The sequence below is a fragment of the Rhineura floridana genome, chromosome 7 (genome assembly GCF_030035675.1).
Source record: "Rhineura floridana isolate rRhiFlo1 chromosome 7, rRhiFlo1.hap2, whole genome shotgun sequence".
Taxonomy (NCBI): Eukaryota; Metazoa; Chordata; class Lepidosauria; order Squamata; family Rhineuridae; genus Rhineura; species Rhineura floridana.
Window position 1 is genome coordinate 105,314,257 of NC_084486.1, and position 21,204 is coordinate 105,335,460.

General features: G+C 42.5%; 1 non-coding gene across 1 annotated transcript; it reads left to right on the forward strand.

Moving 5' to 3' along the window:
- Nucleotides 1-1,495: 1,495 nt before the first annotated feature.
- Nucleotides 1,496-1,570, forward strand: LOC133389900 (small Cajal body-specific RNA 2). The gene has a single exon (XR_009764207.1). It is a non-coding gene; the product is annotated as a small Cajal body-specific RNA 2 (non-coding RNA).
- Nucleotides 1,571-21,204: the final 19,634 nt, after the last annotated feature.

Here is a 21,204-nt window from a genome sequence, read left to right on the forward strand (position 1 = left end):
TGTACCTTTTATACATTTGTGAATTCAATATGCTTCCTGTCTGTGAGCACAGTAAGCATGTCACTTAACCATCCATTTGCAGATCATACCTCATAGCAGTTTGTCTCAGATACCAGCCTTTCTGTCGCATTGTGATTAGAAGAAATTTTAAAAAAAGAAAATCACTAGGGGGGAAATCCCCTGTTAAAGTACAGAGTTCACGTATACCAGCTTAAATGACAAAAAGCAAGAACATTCAAAACAAGTCATATCATCAGTGCTAGCCTTAACAGTGCTGCAAACTAATGCTGGATCCATCCATTAGGCCCATGCCTTCCCCTTATACCATCATTACCTTCTGACTCCCTGCCTTTATATCACTGAAATTAGAGTGGGCATTAATACATAATTAAGCAATTGTTTTCACAGATGCCTTTCATAAAGCTACTCTTAGGCAGAAGATGCTCATCCAGTAATCATGAAGAAACAGAAGTATTAATCTTTTTTTATATACTGGAAAGTGTGTGGGAATCGAGAAAACATTTAAAATAACAAACTATAAGCTACTGGCATGCTAAACTTTAATCTTGCTGTGGTGCCTGTGGATATATCTACCTCTCACAGAGCTTTCATTTACAAGGATATACATAGGTTTCTCAGTAGCATTTGTAATAACTAGATCTGCTTGGTTTTGATGGGATCAGACGTTTCTCTTAATGTGCTCTTGTTCTCTCTCTCCCCCCCCTTCTAAAAATGTATCTGGTGGATTATGACACATCCAAAATCAGACCACAGCTGATATTCTCAGGCTCAAAGCGATAAACCTTCTCTGCATCAGAGCTGTTGAATCTCAAGAAATTTGGTCATTTCTAGACAAGTTGTTTATTGAGCATTTAACCTGATTTGTTTGCACAAAGCGTGCAGGGATGTTATAAAATGTTGGCTGTTTATTTTGTATTCAGTTCGATTTGTTGATAGGCAGCTTATATGATGTCACATCAAACAACACATTCCAGAGCACATCCCCATCACTTTCCTTACTATAAAAAACCTACATTTCTTTGGAGGCAGGTTGGTTTTCTAAGAGCTACAATCCACTTCAATTGTACAACCTGAATTTGCTGGTATGTGCTTGACCTCACTCACAAAGCAGCGACAGTCTGGAATCTGTTTTAGTGGGAGCAGGACTGTGGTTGAAAAAGAGAAGGGACTGGAATGTGAAAAAAGCTGAAACAAGCAGAAGAAAGATCAATATATAGTAGGGCCCCACTCATACGGTGGGTTATGTTCCAGAACTCCATCTAAAAGCGAAACCCACAGAAAAGTAGAACTCCATCAATAAAATGGAGCCCAACGCCCGAAAAACACCATAAAAGCAGAACAAGCACAGTGTGTGTGGGGCCTTACACTAATTGGAAGCCGCCTTATTAGCGGAATGCCGAAAAGCATGCCGCTGAAAAGCGGGGCCCTACTGTAAGTCTGAAAGATTTGGAGTTTGTAGGGGCAGCATTTTTAGTCAGAAATGATGAATTGATTATATGGATGAGGCTGGGGTCCCCCTTCCAATGTGTATCAAAGCGATTCTGATCTGGTGGGAAAAAAAGATCTGGGGTTGTATCTTCTGCAAGTGCAACAAAACACATCCTTCCTCTTCTTCCCCCACATGACCCCTGCACCACGCCCAAATCTGCCACAGAAGATTGGAGAAACACCCACAGCAGATTTGGCGGGCATGTGGGGGTGGGAGGAGAAGGAGGGGAAGTTCCATTACACTTGCAGAAATTGTTCTGTGAACATAATGATTTAGTTGGATACAACCCCTTGATTAGGCTCTGGAGAAATATGGAATCAACAAAGAAGGGTTTGATTTTCTTATCAAAATAAAAAAAGAAAGAGCAGGCTTTCTCTAGCTTTCTAATTTAAATGGGCTAATACAGGAGGTTGTTAATTAGGTGCTAACTGGCACACCTTCAATGCCAAATATACCTTGGCTTCTCTCTCTCTCTCTTTCTTTTGAGATGCCAATGATGTTCTCCAGGCTTTGGGTTCAGAAATGAACTTCAAAAGCACTGTGAGCAAAAGCAAATGTGAGCGAAGTGAAGAGGGAACTTTTCTTCATTCCCTCTCTCTCTCTCCTGTCCAATGTTCTGTCACTCACAGCAATAGAGAGAAGGAAGGGAAGGCAAAAGGCCTCCATCTTCTCTTGCCACCAATGGTAAGAAAAGGGAAGGGGGTGTCCTGGGTGGTGGGGATGGGAAGGACAGCAAAACTGGATGGGTAATTTTTCTAAGCCCACTGAATTTGTATGCAACAATTGCCTGAGACCTTCATAGAATCATAGAATAGTAGAGTTGGAAGGGGCCTATAAGGCCATCAAGTCCAAACCCCTGCTCAATGCAGGAATCCAAATCAAATCTGTTTGTTTCACAAGATTTTGGGGGATTTTCAAGGTACTTTAACGCAAACTTTGGAGAGCTTGCTCATGTTTATTTAGATATTTTTCTTTGGGGCTAGACAAAAACAAGTGGCAATGGTGTTTGTTTAATACATTTTACACTTTAAGTTTGTTGGAAAATGGAAGTCTTGCCCAAATTAGCAGAACAAAGAGGAACACCAACTCTGGCAAAAGAAATTTAAATTGTCCCTGGCTCTGGCTCTCTTTGTGTCCTGGATTCTTCTGTTTGAAAATGGAAAATAGCTGACACACACCTAGGCAAACCTGGGTGATACTGTTAATATTCAGTTTCTTTTTAAAAAGTATGCATATGAACAATTCATATATTGTTCATATATTGAACAAGGGCTTGTATGACTTCAGTTGATTAAAATAACAGTCATGTGATTTTGTGGTGCATTAAAGATTTGCCTATCACATTACACATAGTCACCTTGCGAAAAGACACAATAACTTTTTCTGGGATACCAAATAACATTTGTGTGTGTGTGTGTGTTTTACATTGTGTCTTAGCTACCTACGAAATTGCTTCTGGTGTACATGGGTAATCATTTCTTGTAATATTTGCTTGAGGTTAAACATTGTGTTATAAAATTAAATGTCATTTTTTCTCATTTCTTTGATAGCTACAGTAATTCTTCCTTTAGAGATTCTGTTAACAAGTGCAGCATGACCTTATTAAAATGGAAATCCTGTTAGTCAGTAGCCCCTACCATAGTTGCAAATCAGATGAAAAGATGAAGTCAAAGATGTGGGCAGTAGGTGTGCAAGCTTGGTGTTATAAACTTGTGTTCACAGCAAGCTGAATATCCTACAAGTGATAATTTCTTAGCACACAATTTTATGTGTGTGCATTCTCACTGAACTGTATAAATTGCTTTGAATAAGAGGCTAGAGATCATACTGAATCTCATTCTATTTACCCAAACTAGGATAGGTCCTTTTCAACAAACATGCAAATTGAATCAATTTAATTTCATGAATATGTCACTGCATATATTTCCCTAATAGACCAATTACATCTTGACTTTGTCTTCTGCTGCACATTTCTAGAAAGTTTAAGGATACCAGGCCTGACAAAGTATAAAACGCATAAAGCCAACACATGTCAACATGTTTATATTGAAGCACTGGAATGTGCCCATAAAGGATTCAACCATGAAATGTTCAAGACGATGAAGGTGACTGGCTATGCATAAATTCAGAGTGTATGAGATATATTTTTGCTCTGATCCAGCAAGGATGAACTTTGTTCAGAAACAGGCTTATTGCAGTTTTCCCTTTCTTATCATGCACAAAAATGTTGCTATGTAAACCCAGCTGTGCATGAATGATGTTCCTTGTTGGATTGGGACAGTACATACATTGACATACAGATATTGTCCACACTCCCAGCTCTCATTCCAGTTATAGAACCCCACAGAAAGGCCTTGAAATAGTGAATAGCTCTAACGAAGATAATCAGCTTTAAGTGTTCTGCTGATACTCTATTTTGAAAAAAATGACATTGCTCTGTCCCCCCCAAAAATTGTTAATGAGAACAAACTCCAGCACTGTTCAGGCATTAGGGTTTGTGTCTATAGAGAATGTGTTTCACCCACTGCTGTCGAAGATAGCATGGACAGGGAAGGAGGAGAAATCCAGTTAATATGAATTTAATATGAACCACCCTTTTTAAGAAGGGTGATAGAACAGATTGCGGGAGCTATCGAGGTATCTCTCTTCTTGCTACCCCAGGTAAAATCCTTGCAAGGATCCTCGCAAATAGCCTCCTGCCGATCTCAGAGGATATCCTCCCCGAATCTCAAAATGGTTTCCACCCTTCCAGGGAGACAGTGGACATAACCTTCACTGCACGACAGCTTGAAGAAAAATGCCGTGAGCAGAATCGACCTTTATATATGGTGTTTATTGATCTGACTAAGGCCTTTGAAACTGTGAATCAAACCGCTCTCTGGACCATCCTTCTGAAAACTGGATGCCCTGATAATGTTGTGAATATTTTGCAACTCCTTCATGACAACATGACAGCAACAATTTTGGACAACAATGGCTTTCAGAGCGATCCATTCAGAGTCAGATCAGGCGTAAAACAGGAATGCGACATTGCTGCTATCTTATTTGCTGTCTTCATTGCTATGATTCTATACCTTATTGAGGGGAAACTTCCTACTGGTGTGGAAATCATATATCGAACAGATGGAAAGCTTTTTAATCTGTTGGCTGAAAGCCAAAAGTAAGGAAATGTCAACCTCTGTCGTAGAACTTCCATATGCTGATGATAATGTAGTCTCCGCACAGAGAAAGATCTTCAAACTATCCTAAATGTCTTTGCAGAAGCATATGGAAAGCTTGGGCTCTCACTTAACATTAAAAAAACCAAAATGCTTCATCAACAGGTGGAAACTAGTCCCTCTGTAGCACCATCAATCCAGCTTAATGGTGTGATGTTGGAGAACGTTGATCACTTCCCCGATCTCGGCAGCCATCTCTCTGTAAAAGCTGACATCGATGCTGAAATTCAACATTGTCTGAGCTCTATGAGTGCTTCATTCTCCTGAATGAAGCGTAGAGTGTTCAAGGATTGGGATATTTGCAGGGAGACCAAAATGCTTATTTACAAAGCCATTGTACTATCGACCTTACTGTATGCCTGTGAAACATGGACCATTTAAAAACACCACTCCCAACTTCTTGAAAGATTCCACGAACGCTGCCTCTGGAAAATTCTGCAAATTACTGGGAAGACAGACGGACTAATGTTAGCGTATTGGAAGAAGCAAAGACTACCAGTGTTGAAACAATGATCCTTCAACATCAACTTCGCTGGACCGGCCATGTTGCTTGAATGCCTAATCACCGTCTTCCAAAGCAGCTAATTTACTCCCAATTTAAGGTGTATTGGTGGACAGCAAAAGAGGTTTAAAGATGTTCTTAACGCGAATCTAAAAAAATGTAACATGAGCATCGACAACTGGGAAGTCTTGGCCCATGAACATCCCAAATGGAAGACGGCTATTATCAAAGATGCTGTGGGCTTTGAAGAAGCACGAATACAGGGTGAATGGGACAAACGAGCTAAGTGGAAGGCACATCAAACAAATCCTCATCGCAACCATCTTCCATTTGGAAACCTATGTCCTCACCGTGGGAGGCTGTGGTGGATCCAGAATTGGCCTTCACAGTCACTGACGGACCGCTGTTAAAGACCTTATCTTGGAAGACAATCTTACTTGGCCACGAGTGATTGCCAATAACACAACATGCTATCCAAAATACAGCTAATCTTAAAAATTTGCACTTCCCTGAATTTTAAGACACAACTTTTCACTACAAAAAATGTGTACAAAATGAATATATTAGTGCAAAGTGTGCATAAAAATTCATATATTCATAAAAGTGCCTTATAAAATGTCTTAAAAAGGTAAAGGTGTCCCTGTACTTGTAGTGCGAGTTGTTTCTGACTTTTAGGGTGACGTCTTGTGACGTTTACTAGGCAGACCATATATATGGGGTGGGATTGCCAGTTCCTTCCCCAGCCTTTCTTTACCCCCCAGCGTATGCCAGGTACTCATTTTACCGACCACGGATGGATGAAAGGCTGAGTGGACCTCGAACCCTTTTACCGGAGATTCGACTTCCTCCTTTTGTTGGAATCGAACTCAGGCCGACTAAAATTCTGATGAATGTTTATGAGGGCTTTAAAAAATCACAAACAGAAATGTGGAAAGAACTGCACATAAGAGTGGGAAAATGAGAAATTGAAAGAAACTGAAACTGACAGATCTGTCCGTCCCTAGACATATTTGCAGTGTGTGTTGTGCACGTAGTGGCAGGACATCACAGAAGTGGAGAACCTGCTTTTTCTGATCTTGTGGTCCCTTGGTATTGTCTACATTCCGATCCCATCTGCACTATACAAGTAAAGCAATATCATATCACTTTAAACAATCATGGTTTCTTCCAAAAGAATTCTGGGAACTGTAGTTTGTTAAGGACAAAGATAATTGTTAGGAGACTCTGATAACCCTCCGAAATATACAGTTGTCAGAGTGATGTAATAGCCAATCCTTTCCCCCAGAATTATTTTGGGGAAAACCATGACTATTTAAAGTGGTGTGATATTTAAATGTAGAGTGCAGATGGGGCCTCTTATGCATGGTAGCATGTTGCAACTGTCCACTTCAATATGGACATTGTGGAGCAGAGCTTGCTGTTGTCCTCCAGCTGCATGATCATTGTATGCATGGAAAAGTGTTCAAATGTCTGAATAGGACATCTGATAGAAACAATGCATAGCAGAGGGGAAAAGATATAATATTTACATTATATTCAAAATATTGATTCAAAATGCATCCCATTTATTTATAAAAGGGGCATGCCAATTTATGTGGCCTCTCAATATATATATATTATGACACTAACAGAATTTTACAGATTAAGCTCCTTTGCTATCAGAACATAAAACAACAAAAGTGATGGAAACACTCTCATTCATTTTCAGCACCATCTTCATTTTTTGCCTGACTGAAGTATTTCAGTTAACCTCCAAAGAGCACTTTATTGTTGATTTGCTTTTACTATACGAGGGAACAACACTTGCAAATAAACAAACAACCTACTCAAATCTAAAAATATATATTTCACCCCTTAGACCAGTTGAAAGGATTCACAAACCTATTTGAAGTTACATGCAAGTCAGGCTCGCAGAACCTGTGACCTACTTAGCTGAATCCAGTCCACAAGCCAAGTATGATAGCCCCCCTCACCTGCCCAGGATTTCATATTTTAATTCTGGATCTCCCCCATATTTTTTACTACTTCCAAGTAATCATAAGAACACAAGAAGAGCCCTACTGTAGCAGAACAAAGCTCCATCTAATCTTGTTTCCTATAATAGTCAACAATCAGATCCTTATGGGAAGAACACAAGGAGGACATAAGGAAGCATTTTCCCACTTATGTTCCCCAGCAAATGGTATTTCAAGGCATCCTGCCTCTGATAATGGAGTCAATATTTAATCACCATGACTATTAGCCATTGATAGTCTTATTCTCCATGAATGTGTCATTCCCTTTTAAAGTGTCCCAAGTTGGCAGCCATCATTATGTCTTGTAGGAACAAATTCCTAGTCTAAGTATGCAGTGTGAAGCACTTCTTTTTGCCAAGTTGTATAATTTGTTTTATTTGTGAAATTTACACCTGCATGTATTCCAGTTTTCACTCTCAGCAATTAATTCACTACAAAGAGTTATGTTAGCAGGTTTGGGGTATTTGCTTACTACCACTGAACATTTGTATCCAAGATACGCATTTTCCAGAAGGTAGATTTCAAAAAACTGCATGCAGCCTCTCTAATGATAATTTTTTTCCCCCTGCCAATTCCATTACAGATACTTTGTCACAGCTCTAGTTTTAGGTACTGAAACTGGGGGGAAATATGTAGCAGAGCATCTCTGTGCCTTCCCATAGATATTAAATACAACTGGAAAAGGTCCTCAAATGCAAAGATGTATCACTGAACACCAAAGTCAGGATAATTCAGATCATGGTATTCCCGATCTCTATGTATGGATGTGAAAGTTGGACAGTGAAAAAAGTGGATAAGAGAAAAATCAACTCAGTTGAAATGTGGTGTTGGATGAGAGCCTTGTGCATACCATGGACTGTGAAAAAGACAAATCATTGGGTGTTAGAACAAATTAAACCAGAACTTGTCACTAGAAGCTAAAATGATGAACCTGAGGTTATCATACTTTGGACACATAATGAGAAGACATGATTCACTAGAAAAAGAATAAATAATGCTGGGGAAAACAGAAGGGAGTAGAAAAAGAAGAGGACGAAACAAGAGATGGATTGATTTCATAAAGGAAGCCAGAGACCAGAACTTACAAGATCTGAACAGGGCGGTTCATGACAGATACTGTTGGAGGTCACTGATTCATAGGGTCGCCATAAGTCATAATCGACTTGAAGGCACATAACAACAGCTAAGCCTCAGAGTGCAGTAGAACTGCACTCAGCAGTGAACTTGGGGCAAAATTGGGGGTTTGTAGTGGTACAAAAACTTTCCTCCAGATCCCCCAAATGTACATTAACTTAATTTCTACATTATAATTTTTGCTGCAATGTAATCTTTGACATAATTAGACAAATTCATGGAGAAAAAACCAACTAGCCATGATGGCTGAGCTCAGCCTCCATGATTGGAGGCAGTAAGCTTCCAAATACCAGCTGCCGGAAACTGTAAGAGAAGAGAGTGCTCTTGCAGTCAGGTCCTGCTTATGGGCTTCCCACAGGCATGTGGTTGGCTGCAGTGAGAACAGGATGCTGGACTAGATGGGCCACTGGCTTGATCCAGCAATGCTTTTATTGTGTTCTTTTATTGTATTATATGCCATTTGTTCTTTCTACTGTGCCAAAATTCACTGCCAGAAAATAGAGTGATGTGCCTGGTTGCCTACACAACAGGGTGACTTGCCTGATTTTATATTCCTGAAGCAGTGCAGAACTGGAAGACAGCTTTTCAGGCCTACACCCAAAGCACTAACAAAGTGGAGTCAAGCATATATCCTTGCTAAGAAAGGTGCAATTTTAGATCAGATTTGGCTCAGCTCTAAAACGTCTGTACAGAAATGGGAAAGCAATACTTTTCTCCTCTTCTAGGTTGCACACTTTAACATGGTGAGGGGGTTTGAGTGTGTCAAAGAAACTGAAAGCAATGCCATCAGGAGTCTAGACTAAGAGGCTAGACTGCTAGAAGGGTCAGCCAAGGCAGAATGGTCAAAGCTGAGACACGGGGCCGGCGCCAGGCATGCCGGGGACCTTCGGTACCAAGGGCCCCCGGGCCCCAGTGCATGCACACACACGCTTGCGTGCCCCACCTACCTGTCTCTCCTGTCCTTTGTGACTGTGTGTGCTGGGCTGCCATTAACCAAGACGGTGGCTGAGGTTTCCCTAAGGGGCTGAAGCCTCCACCACCATCTTGGTTGGATGGCACATATGCGTGCTACGCACATGCATCCCTGCCATTGACCAAGATGGTGGCAGGGGCATCAGTACCTTAGGGAAACCTCTTCTGTCATCTTGGTTAATGGCAGCCCTGTGTGGACAGCCCGCATAGCCACAAAAGACAGGAGAGACAGGTAGGTGGATCTAGTGAATGGACGTGGGGCTGGGAAACACTCTGTTGCAGATCGTGGAAGGGGAGTGCTACTTCTCCCCCACCCTGTCGAGGGGGCCATCAGGGCCCCTCGACCAGGGCCTCACCTGACCGCCCTTTAGTACCAGCCCTGCTGAGACACCAGACTAAGATGCATCCAAACTCAGAGGAAGTCAATGGTAAACCACCTCTGAATACCTCTTACCACAAAAACCCTGTGAACAGAGTATCCAAAATGCAACACGAGATAGTGCTAGAAGATGAGACCCCCAGGTCAGATTGCACTCAGCAAGCTACTGGGGAAGAACAAAGGACAAAGAACAAAGGCACTGTGACTAATGACACAGCTAGGTCAAAGCTGAATGGAAGCCCAGAGGCTAATGCGCATAGATGCAAAAGGAGAGTCCGGAGTTGTATGACGTACACAATAGGAACATGGAATGTGAGAAGCACGAACCAGGGAAAGTTAGAAATTGTCAAGCAAGAAATGGAATGCATTTCTTACCCACACACTTTACCCGGCCGCTACTCGGAGTGCACACCTTACCCGCACGCCTTACCTGGCCGCGCCCTGCTTCAACAACCTGGCCAAGTACGAGAGTTTCCTGCGCTGCTCTTCGGGCCATCAGCAAGGGACCCCTGGGTGCAGCAGCTGCTCTGCCGGGATGTATACCTGGAGCTGAGCTGGCTGGCCCCCACTGACCCCAAGCATATCCAGCGTCTCCATAGCCTCATGGTGGCTAAGGAACCCGAGCAAGAGGCGAATGAGAGGGGCAGAGCACAGGGGTGCAGGGCAACGCACAATGTGCTCGCCAGGATGCCTCATGGCTTCAGCAGCAAAGATGTGTTTTGTTTCCATGCCAAAGCTGATCCATCCGTGAGCTGTTTCATCACCTCTGCTGAGCAACTAGCTGTCCCTGCCCTCCCCAGTAGCTACCATGCTATCAGGCTACCTGCTTCTATTCCAGCTGGTCATGATAAGAACTGTAATTTAAGAACTGGTGCCTGAGCATGCTTGTTCTTCCCTGTCCCTTTTCCCTCATGTGTCGTGCATCTTACATTGTTAGCCTAAGAGCAGTTATTTAACTTTTGTAAATTGTATTTTGTAAATTGTATTATTTTATTGATGTATTTTATACTGTATTTTTATATATTTGTGTTTTTTGTAAGCTGCCTTGAGGGCCTTTGGCCGGAAGGTGGGGTATAAATAATAATAATAATAATAATAATACAATACTCGGTGTGAGTGAATTAAAATGGACAGGAATGAGACATTTTCAATCAGGCAACTACAAAATATTTTATGCAGGAAATGAGAAATTAAGAAGAAATGGAGTTCCTTTAATAGTGAGAAGTGATATAGCAAAAACAAGAGCTGTATAGCAAAGTCTGAGTGAGTGATATCAATGAGCTTAAATGAGAAACCTATTAGCATAACCATCATCCAGCTCTATGCTCCAACAGCAAACACAGAAGAGGAATTGGAGAGATTTTACGCAAAAGTACAGGAAGAATTTTTAAGTTGAGACCTATCCCAGTCTGTGTCTGTGTTGGAATTGCTTTTTAATATATTTTTTAAAAACTTTTTTTTAAAAACAATGTTTTTTAAAACATTTTTTAAAGATGTCTTTAAAGCTTTTAAAAATGTTTTTAAAATTATTTTGTTTTAATGTTTTATGTTTTATGATGTTTTAAAGTGTTTTAGTGCTTTTGTTTGCTGCCCTGGGCTCCTGCTGGGAGGAAGGGTGGGATATAAATCAAACAATAAATAAATGAATTTATTTTAATGAATAAAAATAAAGAAACTGATCACACACCAAAACAAGAAGTTACTGAGACTGAATCTGTCCAAATTGTGACAAAAATCTGTCAAGAAATATGGAAAACTAAACAATGTCCCACAGACTGGAAGTGTTCAATATATATCCCAGATCCAAAGAAAGGTAATCCCAGGGAATGAAATAATTATTGAACTATTGCCTTAATAACCCATGTAAGTAAAGTAATGCTCAAGATTCTACAAGAAAGGCTCTTATGATATATGGAGTGAGAAATGTCAGATGTCCAAGCTGGATTTAGAAAAGGAAGAGGTACAAGAGATCATATTGCAAACATATACTGGATAATAGAACAGAGCAAGGAATTTCAGAAGAATATCACCCTGTGCTTTATAGATTACAGCAAAGCCTTTGACTGTGTAGATCATGAAAAACTACGGAATGCTTTAAAAGAAATGGGGGTGCCACAGCATCTGATTGTCCTGAGGCACAACTTATACTCTGGACAAGAGGCTACTGTAAGGACAAAATATGGAGAAACCGATTGGTTTCCAATTGGAAAAGGTGTTAGGCAGTGGTGTATTTTATCACCCTAATTGTTTAATCTATATGCAGAACATATCATACAGAAAGCGGGATTGGACCAAGATGGAGGTGTAAGAATTGGAGGGAGAAATATCAGTAATTTAAGATATGCAGACAATATCATACTACTAGCAGAAACCAATAATGATTTGAAACAAATGCTGTTGAAAGTTAAAGAGGAAAGCACAAAAGCAGGACTACAGCTGAATGTCAAGAAGCTTTGCAGATACCATGGACCGTGAAAAAGACAAATAATTGGGTGTTAGAACAAATTAAACCAGAACTATCGTTAGAAGCTACAATGATAAAACTGATGTTATCATACTTTAGATACATAATGGGAAGACATGATTCACTAGAAAAGACAATAATGCTGGGGAAAACATAAGGGAGTAGAATAAGAGGAAGATGAAACAAGAGATGGATTGATTGGATAAAGGAAGCCACAGACCTGAACTTACAAGATCTGAATATGTCGGTTTATAACAGATGCTATTCGAGGTTGCAGATTCATAGGGTCTCCATAAGTTGTAATCGACTTGAAGGCACAGAACAACAAGAACAAAATACTTTTATAATTCCATGTGCTTAGATGAATGAAAGACAGATTGTTTTATCATGCTATCAACAACAAAAAATAACAAATATCATGGTGCTCACATAATAAGCATGTATGTTGCATCGTGTGGGGGAAGAGGTGTTTCTGAATCTTAGTCAGCAGATACCTACCTGCACTTTCAAAGAAAAATGTTTGATCCATCTGAACAAATAATTTTCAGACTGGAGTGTCCCGTTTTCTTGGCAGGTGTGTTATCTGTTAAAAATGAGAATCCCCCAATTTAACTTTATTAAAATATATAGTATTTAGCAAAGGTAAACAAACCTGGCAGTTGCTTAGGTAAGCTTTTTGAAGTTTTCAAAGCCTTCGATAAGCAACTCTGTTGAGTATTCTTCATTCTTGTTTTTTCATTTTGTTTTTATTTCAACGTAGGAGGATTTGGTACTTCAAAGACTATGGGTATAATGTTCAACTATCATAGGACAATCCACTTTTTAAAAAAGATAATAAAACAAAACAACCCACCTCAATGAGCTATATAACAAGTTAAATCATTTCCTCCAATAAGTTGCCAGATTTAATTATGGGGGCACAAATGGTTCTCTTGGGTGCCTTCATCCTGTTTGTTGCCTATTTGTGACCTGATTGGCTACTGCTCTTTCTCAGGTTTTCTTCTTCTCATTCTTCAGATTGAAAATTCTTCTTTCTGGGAGTAGGCACCTCAGCCAATTTTGGTAAGTAGTGAGACTAATGAAATCATGATGCTATGCCACCCATCAGATTTGACCAAACTTTCCCTCAGAAGTTATCCTCCTTGCATTCTGTGGAGAATCAGAAAAGTCTGTGCTGATTTATTTTTAAAAGGTTATATAAATATAAAAATAAGGATGGTTATGAATATAATAATATTGTTGTATTTATAACTGAGTAACAGTAAGAGGTGAAAAGTCAGATCTAGCTGAAGTCTGACTATTACTTCGCCTGTAGCCTGCTGTCAGCTGCTACAGTTACAAAGTAAGCTGTTATAGGCCTTAGTGGTTCACAGTGAAGCCTACCAGCTTTTATACTAGGCAGGAGGCTTTGAAAGCTGATGTTTTGATAGGCCAGTTTAGGAACATTAAATTAGCTTTTATTTGATCATAGTTTCAGGCCAATGAGCTGGCAGAGACAGAAGTAATTCAAAGTCATTGGTCAGAGGGTCTTGTCTGAAATTCTATATATAAGGGCTGTTGTCCAGGGTTGGTGTTGTAAATGTGTGGTTGCCAGCAGACACAACAAAAGAGAAGCCAAGTAGAGGTTGAAGAGCTGAATTCACTGAAGGTCAGAAGCTGCAGTAGATCACAAAAAGAGAAAGACTCCACAGGCAGTTCTCTGTGTTAGCTCCTAGTCAGAGTTACAGCAGTGGACAGTTGGCCTCAGGAAGCAGGGAGACTTTAGAGGAGGCAACTATGTGTCATGTTGGTGGCTGTGTCCTGATACTCAAGTCCTTAACTGAGAAGTAAGATTTCAGAGAAAGCTTAGTTTACCGGATTAAAAAGGTAGCACTTCTGTCCCAATTTCTAAAATCCCTTTCACACTGCAGTACATGTTGCGTTAAGAAACATCAGTTTTTTTCAGCCAATACACTGGCATTTTGTGCAACTGTCTTTCACACAGCTTGTTTTTGTCCCTCACCTCATACACATGTGCACTGTTCCTCACTGTGTAGGCTCGTCCTGTCGCCATGCAAACCCTCTCCCTTTAGGATCTGACTTTAAAAATTTTTTTTGTTGTATTGACACAGGGGTGTGTTTAGGAAGTGCTGCTGCTATCTGTGCTGATGCCAGAATACCAGTACAATTTTCATCAGGGAAGAAAACCCCGCACGACTAAAGGGCAGGAATGCACTGCATGCTGGGATGCCTGTCACATGAGTGGCTGCAGCTACTGAAAAACTCCCACAACCTCCTGGTTTCCCAGCCTTGCTAACGGATTATTTCTGGTATCATTTATCATTGAAATTTGCAATACATTCTACTATGACCCAGGCCCTGCAGGAGAAAGAAAGCATCGCCCCAAGGGAAGGAGAGGCTGCTGCTGCTGTGCTGCTGCTGCTACTGTGGGACCACCATCTCCACCACCCTTCCCTGAGGGACTTCTGCCTGGCAGGACCAGGCCCCAGGTACCCAGCTAGCCAGGACTGATTCTTACCACCTGTCCCTCTTTGGAGGGATACATAAGCCGGCTGGCTGAGGTGGCCTGGGAGACCCAGGCCCTGCAGGAGAAAGAAAGCATCGCCCCAAGGGAAGGAGAGGCTGCTGCTGCTGTGCTGCTGCTGTGCTGCTGCTGTGCTGCTGCTGTGCTGCTGCTGTGCTGCTGCTGTGCTGCTGCTGCTGCTACTGTGGGACCACCATCTCCACCACCCTTCCCTGAGGGACTTCTGCCTGGCAGGACCAGGCCCCAGGTACCCAGCCAGCCAGGACTGATTCTTACCACCTGTCCCTCTTTGGAGGGTTACATAAGCCGGCTGGCTGAGGTGGCCTGGGAGACCCAGGCCCTGCAGGAGAAAGAAAGCATCGCCCCAAGGGAAGGAGAGGCTGCTGCTGCTGTGCTGCTCCTTTCTTTTTTTTTTTTTTTTTTTTTTTTACTTTTTGTTGGTGTGTTGATGCAATTTGAGATGAATGGGTGCCTGATTATATGAATGTATGTTTGTTTATATGCTGTATATATGGCTGTATATATAGCTGTTTTTATACGTTTAATTGTTGTATATTTTAGTTGTATTATGTGCTTCAGAGAGAGTTTTATCCATCAGGCGGGGAGACTTGAGGGGGCCCCAATTGCCGTAGTGACGGGCAAAGGAAGGTATGGCGCTGTGAGAAGGACGTGCCAGGTAAGGGGAACGCGGTCCAGACATGTTGTGGCTGTGCCTTGTTCCGGTCCTTCCCACACCCGCAAGGTCGTTGGTAGTCCTATCAGCCAACTCTCAGATCTCCAGTTGCTGTTATTAAATGCCAGATCGGTATATAATAAAACCTCCCTCGTCCACGATTTGATTGTGGATGAGGCAGCCGATCTGGCATGTATAACCGAGACCTGGGTGGGTGAGCAGGGAGGAGTTGGTCTCTCTCAGCTCTGCCCACCGGGGTACCTGGTCCAGCATCATGGTAGATCTGAGGGTCGGGGAGGTGGGGTTGCTGTCGTCTATAAGAGTTCCATCTCACTCACCAAGCACCATGTTCATTCAGTTACTGGCCTGGAGTGTTTACACCTTGTGTTGGGCCAGAGGGACAGGCTGGGAATCCTTTTGGTGTACCGCCCACCTTGCTGCCCAATGGCTTCCCTAACTGAGCTGGCGGAAGTGGTCTCGGATATATTGTTGAGGTCCCCCAGACTAATAGTACTGGGGGATTTCAACATTCATGCCTAGACCACTTTGTCTGGCGCGGCTCAGGACTTCATGGCTTCCATGACAGCCATGGGGCTGTCTCAATATGTTAGTGGTCCAACACATGTATCGGGGCACACTCTAGACCTTGTTTTTGCTACTGAGCATGGGGAAAGTGATCTGGATGTGGGGAGTTTTACAACACTCCCTTTGTCATGGACAGACCACTGCTTGCTGAAGTTTAGACTTTCAGTAACCTCTTCCCTCTGCAAGGGTGGGGGACTTATTAAAATGGTCCGCCCCCGGAGACTAATGGATCCTGAAGGTTTTCAAAGGGCTCTGGGGGTTTTTCCGGCTGATAGGACTGGCGCTCCTGCTGAAGCCCTGGTCGCTCTGTGGAATACGGAGATGACCTGGGCTGTAAACACGATCGCTCCTGCACGCCCTCTCCTGTGTAGAGCTCATACAGCTCCATGGTATACTCCGGAGCTGAGAGCGATGAAGCAAGATAGGAGGAGGCTTGAGCGGAAATGGAGACGAACTCCCGACGGATACAATTATGCGCTGGTTAGTGCTTCGACTAAGCTCTATGTAGGAGCAGTGAAGGCAGCTAAAAAACATCATTTTGCTGCCACTATTAAATCATCTCTTTGCCGCCCAGCGGAGCTCTTTCGAGTTGTCCGGGGGCTTCTCCATTCAAACCCTCCGGACAGGGTGGAATCATCGGAGGCCCGCTGTAATCAGTTTGCCGATCACTTCCGGAATAAGATCTCATGTATCCGCCGGGACCTAGACTCTCAAGTTATAGCAGTAGATCCTAGTGAGGTGTCCGGAGCACAGTCTTGTCCTGTTTTGTTGGATGAGCTTCAGTTGGTTCAACTCGAGGACGTGGACAAGGTGCTTGGACAGGTACGTGCAACCACTTCGGTACTGGATCCTTGCCCCTCCTGGCTGATAAAAACTAGCAGGAATGGAACAGGTAGCTGGGCCAAGGAAGTGATAAATGCCTCTTTACGAGAGGGAGTGGTCCCGGGCTGTCTGAAAGAGGCAGTGGTGAGACCACTCCTGAAAAAGCCTTCCTTGGACCCAGACAATTTTAACAGCTACAGGCCAGTAGCGAATGTTCCATTCCTGGGCAAGGTCTTGGAACGGGTGGTTGCTGGCCAGCTCCAGGCGCTATTGGATGAAACTGATTATCTAGATCCATTTCAATCGGGTTTTAGGCCCGGTTTTGGCACTGAGACAGCCTTGGTCGCCCTGTACGATGACCTATGTCGGGAAAGAGACAGAGGGAGTGTAACTCTGTTGATTCTCCTTGATCTCTCAGCGGCTTTTGATACCATCGACCATGGTATCCTTCTGGAGAGGCTCGCGGAGTTGGGAGTTGGAGGTACTGCTTGGCAGTGGTTCCGCTCCTACTTGGCGGGTCGTCTCCAGAAGGTAGTGCTTGGGGAACATTGCTCGACACCGCGGGCTCTCCAATATGGGGTCCCGCAGGGGTCAGTTTTGTCCCCCCTGCTTTTTAATATCTACATGAAGCCGTTGGGAGAGGTCATCAGGAGTTTTGGAGTGCGTTGTCATCAGTATGCTGATGACACGCAGCTCTACTTCTCCTTTTCATCTTCTTCAGGTGAGGCTGTCGATTTGCTGAACCGTTGCCTGGCCTCGACAATGGACTGGATGAGAGTTAACAAACTGAAGCTCAATCCAGACAAGACTGAGATGCTGTTGGTGGATGGGTTCTCTGATCGGATGGTGGATATATACCCTGTCCTGGACGGGGTTACACTCCCCCTAAAGGACCGGGTTCGTAGTCTGGGAGTCTTTTTAGACTCTTCCCTCTCACTTGAGGCTCAAGTAGCCTCGGTGGTTAGGAATGCGTTTTACCAACTTCGGTTGGTAGCCCAGCTACGTCCCTATTTGAGTAAAGAGGACCTTACATCAGTGGTACATGCTCTGGTAACCTCACGTTTGGATTACTGTAATGCGCTTTACGTAGGGCTACCTTTGAAGACAGTTCGGAAGCTACAACTAGTGCAAAATGCGGCGGCCAGATTGCTGACAAGGACCAAGCGGTCCGAGCATATAACACCTGTTCTGGCCAGCTTGCACTGGTTGCCAATATGTTTCCGGGCTAGATTCAAAGTGTTGGTATTAACCTATAAAGCCTTATACGGTGCGGGACCACGATACCTTGCGGAACGCCTCTTCCGATATGAACCGGCCCGTGCACTACGTTCTGCTATGAAGGCCCTCCTCTGGGTTCCAACTCACAGGGAGGCCCGGAGGGTGATGACAAGATCTAGGGCCTTCTCAGTGGTGGCCCCCGAACTATGGAACAGTCTCCCTGAGGAAGTACGCCTGGCGCCGACTCTGCTTTCCTTCCGGCGCCAGGTCAAAACCTTCCTATTCTCTGAAGCATTTTAAGTTACATTGATCTAATTTTAATAATGTTTATTGTATTGTTGATTGTATTTTAATATTATTTTGTTATTCATTGTATTTTTATACTATTTTATGTTCACCGCCCAGAGAGCTATCGCTAGTCGGGCGGTATATAAATTTAATAAATAATAATAAATAAATAATACTAGAATTCCGGAACTGGTTTGTGTGAAAGATCAAATATAATGCACAAATTACCAGGTAAGAAATCATCACAATAATAGAATGAAGTGCAGCATGAAAGCAGCCTAAGTCTGTCACAGAAAGATTGCTTGTCTCAAAAAGTTGAGAGGTGATTGTGAATGACAGATAAGGGACTCTAGTCTTCCCTGTATCTATCAAGAAGTCTGCAAGCAGAGAGAAAACTTAAAGTCTTGAACAAAAAATATTCAGCCAACAGAAATACAACTTTTACTTTTAAAATGCAAACAGTCTCGGAAAGTAGTGTTACCATTTAAACTAATATAATGTAGGACTCCATTAGATAAAAGGAAAGAGGTATCCAGCCTTTGCTTCATGATTTTTCTCATTCTCTATGCTAATCTGTCACATGCAAACTTGAAAGCCTCATTATCACCTCACTTATGTGCCAGAGTAACCTGGTGCTTCTTAAAAATGGCTTGGAGCTGTGCTCCTCTACATGTCCCCTCCACTATACCACTGGGAAAAAAACAAAGGCAGGCTTTTCCACCTTGAATTTAAAGGTAAGACCAAGCTCCCTTGCCCCTGATTAATTTTGGAATTCACAGGCCCTTGAAATCTAATTAATATTATTCCCCAAGGGACAGGGGGAGACAAATGGTCCCATGAAAGGATATTTCCCTCCACTTTAGTTTTAATCTGCTGGTTTCTCTAACTTCTGTTTCAACTTCATTTTGATTATATTATATCATTTGAACTGTTTGCATTATATTGTTGCTTAAGAGCATAATATACGTTTATACATAAATGCATGAATATATAACTCACTAGTCTATAAATAAGCATTAGGTTCACTGATGTATCTGGATAAGACAGTAGGACACTTAGGGCTTTTTACTAATAAGATAAAAGGTCAGACTTTATCTTTGTGGAAAGGTAAATTGCAGACAGAGCTCTAATTCTTTCTTAAAAAAACTTTGATCTATAAGACAGCATTAAGACCAAAATTTAAAAGAGCTTAAACAATGAAAACCCACCTGCATATCTGAATTCTAGTATTTAGTTCCTCTGTGTATACATAGATTTGAACTTGCTTTTCATATTCTCCAGTGCTTTCAGTTCCGCTCCTGTAAACACTTTGTTCCAGGTAGGGAAAGGATGCCTAAAACAGTAGCCTAGGCTCCTTCGGAAATATTTTTAAGACCCATTACTTTCATAACTATCTGGCACAAATTATCTTAAAAGGAAGATTAAGCAGTGTAATCCTTTCATTTATAGGAGCTGGCAGCTACATCAGTCAAATTTTGAGCAAAAAAGTTTCAGTGGTATTAGCAAATGACATAAAAAGGATTCCATTCATGTGAGACAGATAATGGCGAAAGGTTAATCAAACATAAGTGACAACCAATGGCAGTGCTATTTTCTCCTATAAGTTTTGTTTACACAGGATAAATTGGACATACATGATACCGCAGAGGGAGTATCTGTTACAAGACCGTTTTCAAACTTTAAAAGTATTATCCAGGAATAATCTAGTGTTCAATAGTGTTTTTATAGGAGGGTACTTGATCTCAGTTCTCTATGATTATTCAGATGGGTGACATTGAGGTGGCATTATGTCCTATTGCCAGCTTTGTTTTCATATGTGAAATTGTTTGCTTAAAAATCATGCTCTGTGTGGAGGGAGAAACAGATATAAGAAAAAAACTTTTGAAACTGAGCCTTCAGAGTTGTATGAGAGATTTACATGAGTGACAAGCGGGGTGAACTATTAAGGAACACAGTTTTCTACATAAAAATTAAGTCTGTGGTTAAGGTGTTGGACTACCACCTGGGAGACCAGGGTTCAAATCCCCACACAGCTAAGAAGCTCACTGGGTGACCTTGGGCCAGTCACTGCCTCTCAGCCTCAGAGGAAGGCAATGGTAAACCCCCTCTGAATACCGCTTACCATGAAAACCTTATTCATAGGGTCGCCATAAGTCGGAATAGACTTGAAGGCAGTCCATTTCCATTTACAGTGCTGCATCATCTTGGCATTATACGTACAGATGAAACTTAAATTTCTATTTCCAGAGTGGTGGTGTTAGTCCACAGGAGTGAAAATGAGTAGAAAAAATTGCTATTCTTATGTAAAATTCTACCACAGTGGACAGCAAGATAATAATGTTCCCACTTTTAAGTGGGGGCGGTTGTGTCCTCACCCCTCCGTTGGAAAGATGACTCAAGAAGGTGGTTCCTGATAGGGAGAGGCAAGGGGGATAAGGGAGGGGCACGGGATGCCTAACAGCCTATAGGAGGAGGCTTGAGCAGGGTTTAAAAGGGGATGCCCCATCTTTCTAGCCTCCTTCTCACGACCTTGTGCTGGGGGAAGGTCGTGTCAGCTCTGTGCTCTCACAGGCCAATGTTGAGGACTGCCTGGAGTTGTGGAAGAGAGCAATTGCGATAGCAGTCACTAGCAGTCGCAACTTCAATTGAGCCTGTCTGCTCTTTTGGGAGTGTGCTGACAGCAGGTGTGGCCACTCACCACCACCTTTCTGGCCCTGTCAGGCCTCAATCTGCAAGGATCCCAGTGGCAGCAGAGCGAGTTGGCAACACAAGGAGACACCTCTTTGGCCCTGTTGGGCCTGTCTCTGCAGGGATTCCAGCAGTGGTGGAGAGTGAGGGCAGGACGATGAGGGGCCTCTGGCCTACAGGTTTAGCATGGCTGCAGGCCAGGCCACAGGAGA